Source organism: Ovis canadensis, chromosome 6 (genome assembly GCF_042477335.2).
Source record: "Ovis canadensis isolate MfBH-ARS-UI-01 breed Bighorn chromosome 6, ARS-UI_OviCan_v2, whole genome shotgun sequence".
Classification (NCBI taxonomy): domain Eukaryota; kingdom Metazoa; phylum Chordata; class Mammalia; order Artiodactyla; family Bovidae; genus Ovis; species Ovis canadensis.
Genome location: NC_091250.1, coordinates 109,223,493 through 109,229,492, shown reverse-complemented (window position 1 = coordinate 109,229,492; position 6,000 = coordinate 109,223,493).

Sequence of the window (6,000 nt, the reverse complement as noted above, 5' to 3'; positions counted from 1 at the left end):
TAATCTGCCTAGCTGGACACAGGGGATGACAACACGAGAGCCACAGATTAGTAGTTTCCAGTCTAAGTTAAGAGTAGTGGTATAAACAATTTGAAAAGCAGTTTACATAGTTTACATATTTATATAATTTATGCTTTCAAACTGTAGTGCTGGAGAAGACTCTTTAGAGTCCCTTGGACTGAAAGGAGATCAAACCAGTCAATCCTAAAGGGAATCAACCCTGAATATTCATTGGAAGGACTGATGCTAAAGCTGAAGCTCCAATACTTTGGCCACCTGATATGAAAAGCAACTTGTGGAAAAGACCCTGATGCTGGAAAAGAGTGAAGGCAGGAGAAGGGGATGACATGGTTGGATGGCATTACCAACTCAGTGGACATGAGTTTGAGCAAACTCCAGGAGATGGTAAAGGACAGGGAAGCCTGGCATGCTGTAGTCCATGGTGTTGCAAAGAGTAGGACATGACTGAGCAACTGAAAAATAAATAATGTTTTTAAATAGACTTTACAGTCACCTAGGCAACAGTATCAATGAAGTCATATTCTTTCATGTGCAAGTTATATTTTCCTATAATACAGTAAAAAGTACTTAACTATTAATTCTAAGATGTGATTCACTTACCATCGAAATTCCTTTCTTGGTCTTTCTTGCCATTAATGGTATACTTATTGCCCTTTTGGAAACACTGGGTTATCCTATTTAACTTACAAATTTATATAAATTAGTTTTCATTAAAGTAATTACCAACTTAGGAAACAATGCTATGAAGTTTTATGTAACATATGATGATGAGATACAGGAAGTTTTAGGCCTTTCATTTAGCAAATACTTGAAAATTGCTTTTGGTTGGCTTTTTTCAAATCAAAGCCTGAAGAGCTAGACATGTGAAAAACCTCCAAAGCCAACTTCTCTTCCTACCCTATACCCAGCATGATCACAACCATGTTATTTGGGGGGGGGGAGGGCGGCGGGGGCGGGGCAGAAATAGACTTCTACAAGAGAAGAAGAAAAAGCACAACAAAATGTTAAGCAGTTATTTAAAGAATTATGGGTCATTGTTTTCTTTAAATTCTTCACTCTGTTCTTCCTTTCTCTACTTGCAAAATTTACCTAATGTCCTTCTGTTTCTTTTCAATAAAAGAATATAGTAATACTTTCTGAATTTGGCAATAGGGAGTTCATGATCTGAGCCACAGTCAGCTTCTAGTCTTGTTTTTGCTGACTGTATAGAGCTTCTCCATCTTTGGCTGCAAAGAATATAATCAATCTGATTTCAGTATTGACCATCTGGTGATGTCCATGTGTAGAGTCTTCTCTTGTGTTGTTGGAAAAGGGTGTTTGCTATGACCAGTGCATTCTCTTGGCAAAACTCTATTAGCCTTTGCCCTGCTTCGTTTTGCACTCCAAGGCCAAATTTGCCTATTACTCCAGGTATCTCTTGAATTCCTACCTTTGCATTCCAGTCCCCTAAAATGAAAAGGACATCTTTTGGGGGTGTTAGTTCTAAAAGGTCATAGAACCATTCACCTTCAGCTTCTTCAGCATTACTGGTTGGGGCATAGACTTGGATTACTGTGATAGTGAATGGTTTGCCTTGGAAACGAACAGACATCATTCTGTCATTTTTGAGACTGCATCCAAGTACTGCATTTCAGACTCTTTTGTTGACTATGATGGCTGCTCCATTTCTTCTAAGGGATTCTTGCCCACAGTAGTAGATATAATGGTCATCTGAATTAAATTTGCCCATTCCAGTCCATTTTAGTTCACTGATTCCTAAAATGTCTATGTTCACTCTTGCCATCTCCTGTTTGACGACTTCCAATTTGCCTTGATTCATGGACCTAACATTCCAGGTTCCTATGCAATATTGCTCTTTACAGCATCAGACTTTAATTTCATTGCCAGTCACATCCCAAACTGGGGGTTGTTTTTGCTTTGGCTCTGTCTCTTCGTCCTTTTTGGAGTTACTTCTCCACCAATCTTGAGTAGCATATTGGGCACCTACCAACCTGGGGAGTTCAACTTTCAGTGTCCTGTCTTTTTGCCTTTTCATACAGTTCATGGGGTTCTCAAGCAAAGAATACTGAAGTGGTTTACCATTCCCTTCTCCAGTGGACCATGTTTTGTCAGGACTCTCCACCATGACCCATCCGTCTTGAGTGGCCCTACATGACATGGCTCATAGTTTCACTGAGTTAGACAAGGCTGTGGTTCATGTGATCAGTTTGGTTAGTTTTCTGTGATTGTGGTTTTCATTCTGTCTGCTCTCTGATGGATAAGGATGAGGCTTATGGAAGCTTTTTGATGCGAGAGACTGAGGGAGAAACTGGGTCTTGTTCTGATGGGCGGGGCCATGCTCAGTAAATCTTTAATCCAATTTTCTGTTGATGGGTGGCGCTGTGTTCCCTCCCTATTGTTTGACCTGAGGCCAAATTATGGTAGAAGTAAGGAAGATAAAGGCAACCTCCTTCAAATACACAGCCTCACTCAGTGCCTCTAACCCTGCAGCAGGCCACCGCCTACCCACGCCTCTGCTGGACACTCCTGAACACTCATGGGCAAGTCTGGGTCAGTCTCTTCTAGGGATGCTGCTCATTTCTCCTGGGTCCTGGTGTGCACAAGATTTTGTTTGTGCCCTCCAAGAGTCTGTTTCCCCAGTAATGTGTAAGTTCTGGTGTAAGTCTCTGGGTCCTGATGTGCACAAGGTTTGTTTGAACCCTCTGAGCATCTTTGGTGGGTATGGCGTTTGATTCTAAACACCATTTTGCCCCTCCTACCATCTTGCTAGGACTTTTCCTTTACCCTTGGATGTGGGGTATCTTTTTTTGGTGGGATCTAACATTCTCCTGTCGGCAGTTGTTCAGCAGCAAGTTGTAATTTTGGAGTTGGTGGCTCAGAGGTTAAAGCGTCTGCCTGCAATGCAGGAGACCTGGGTTTGATCCCTGGGTCGGGAAGATCCCCTGGAGAAGGAAATGGCAACCCACCCCAGTATTCTTGCCTGGAGAATCCCATGGACAGAGGAGCCTGGTGGGCTACAGTCCACTGGTCGCAGAGTCGGACATGACTGAGTGACCTCACTTGCAGAAGATGAGTGCATGTCCTTCTACTCCTCCATCTTGAAACGTTAAGCTATAGTTAAAGATCATGGCATCTGGTCCCATCATTCCATGGGAAATAGATGGAGAAACAGTGGAAACAGTGTCAGACTTTATTTTGGGGGGCTCCAAAATCACTGCAGATGGTGACTGCAGCCATGAAATTAAAAGACGCTTACTCCTTGGAAGAAAAGTTATGACCAACCTAGATAGCATATTTAAAAGCAGAGACATTACTTTGCCGACTAAGGCCCGTCTAGTCAAGGCTGTGGTTTTTCCAGTGGTCATGTATGGATGTGAGAGTTGGACTGTGAAGAAGGCTGAGTGCTGAAAAATTGATACTTTTGAACTGTGGTGTTGGAGAAGACTCTTGAGAGTCCCTTGGACTGCAAGGAGATCCAACCAGTCCATTCTGAAGATCAACCCTGGGATTTCTTTGGAAGGAATGATGCTAAAGGTGAAACTCCAGTACTTTGGCCACCTCATGCAAAGAGCTGACTCATTGGAAAAGACTTTGATGCTGGGAGGGATTGGGTGCAGGAGGAGAAGGGGACGACCGAGGATGAGATGGCTCGATGGCATCAATGACTCGATGGACGCGAGTCTGAGTGAACTCCGGAAGCTGGTGATGGACAGGGAGGCGTGGCGTGCTGTGATTCATGGGGCCGGAAAGAGTCGGACTCGACTGAGCAACTGAACTGAATCAAACTGAACTGCAAGGAGATCCAACCAGTCCATTCTGAAAGAGATCAGCCCTGGGATTTCTTTGGAAGGAATGATGCTAAAGCTGAAACTCCAGTACTTTGGCCACCTCATGTGAAGAGCTGACTCATTGGAAAAGACTCTGGTGCTGGGAGGGATTGGGGGCAGGAGGAGAAGGGGACGACAGAGGATGAGATGGCTGGATGGCATCACTGACTCAATGGACATGAATCTGGGTGAACTCCGGGAGTTGGTGATGGACAAGGAGGCCTGGCGTGCTGCGATTCATGAGGTTGCAAAGAGTCGGACGTGACTGAGTGACTGAACTGAACTGAACTGAAAGTCTAGTCAAAGCTATGTTTTTTCCAGTAGTCATGTATGGATGTGAGAGTTGGACTATAAAGAAAGCTGAGCGCCGAAGAATTAATGCTTTTAAACTGTGGTGTTGGAGAAGACTCTTGAGAGTCCCCTGGACTGCAAGGAGATCCAACCAATCCATCCTAAAGGAAATCAGTCCTGAATATTCATTGGAAGGACTGATGCTGAAGCTGAATCTCCAATACTTTGGTCACCTGATGCGAAGAACTGACTCACTAGAAAAGACCCTCTTGCTGGGAAAGATTGAAGGCAGGAGGAGAAGTGGACGATAGAGGATGAGATGGTTGGATGGACATGAGTTTGAGTAAGCTCCAGGATTTGGTGATGGACAGGGAAGCCTGGCATGCTGCAGTCCATGGGGTCACAAAGAGTCAGACACGACTTAGCAACTGAACTGACTGAAGATTTTCTATTCTTTTGGATATCCTCAGAATGAAAGCTGCATATTATTTCAAACTATTCCTTATAATAGTTACATTTCTAATCTCATATTTTGATTCAAAACAAAAATTTAAGTGAGGATACCAACTTTTTTCTTTTAAAACTGTTTAATATTTATATACAATCTTTTGTCTAATATGTTACTATTCTCAAAGAACTAGAAACAGGGCTTTCACCCATTATTACATGAAAAATACAATCTTAAGAACCTAAATGCCCTCAATGGCCAGGGCAGAACACAAATAAACTGGGTTCTGAAAAACGGATCTAAAATCATCTTGTAATTATAGCTTGCCTATTCTTAAAACTCTTACTGGGATTTACTTTTAATTACTCTGGCAAGGATGAGGACAAGCTGAGGAGTGGTAGGTAGATGGAAGGGATAGACATATCTAGAACAATAGCATAATTTGATAATTGCTGATGCTAGGTGGTAAGCAAATGGGTGTTTTTTTTTTCCTGTATACTTGAAAAATTCAATGATAAAACAGAAACAAAGTTCCAAGTTGTCTATAAAGTATTTTTGCTATTTCATTTGTATAATCAAATGAGAAAACAAGTATTTACCAGTAAGTATACAACTATTTTTTAAAAGTTGTATGAAAGATTATTATTGCCACCTACTGGACACTGTGATTAACTACTTGCTCTTAAAAAACTCACTATTGAATAGGTCTCCCCATCCCAGCATAAATATCCTATTTTTAACAAGATAATGATAATAACAGTAAATTTATGTTTATAAATGTTTATAATAGTAATGATAATTAATAATGTTATATCACATCATTTCTAACAACATGAAATGCCACCTATAAAAACTGTATTATAAAATTTCTGTTCCAGTACATTGGTGATCACCTTATTGTTGTCCTAATTTTACAGAAGATTTCAGATTTTGTTTTCCCATAGAGATTTAAATTGTTTACACATAGGGATAGACCAGAAAGCTAGAAACTAGTCCTGGCTCTTAAATTTGGTGTATTATTATTTTTTAATCTCAGTCTTTTAAAATCTATTAAAAATTTTTCATCATTTATAACTTCATTAGTTGTATATACACCAGTGATTCTCAACCCTACTACACCAGAATTACCCGCCAAATTTGAAAATAAACTGATGCTGATATCAAAACCAGAGTTTTTTTAAGCCCAGGATTAAAAGATCCATTAGTAAATATCAATGGTTTTCAAAGTATATTCTCTGGAACAACATCATCAGGGAATGAAACCAAGCAGGACCCTATGTGAAAAAGCCTTTCCTTGTCTCCACACTTCCTTGTTTGTAGGGAAAAGTTTAACTTCCTAGAACTTGCCAGAGTTCTAGAGGGCAGATTCAAACAGAAGACTGAACGAATGCAGAAACAAAGGAAAGGTAGTCA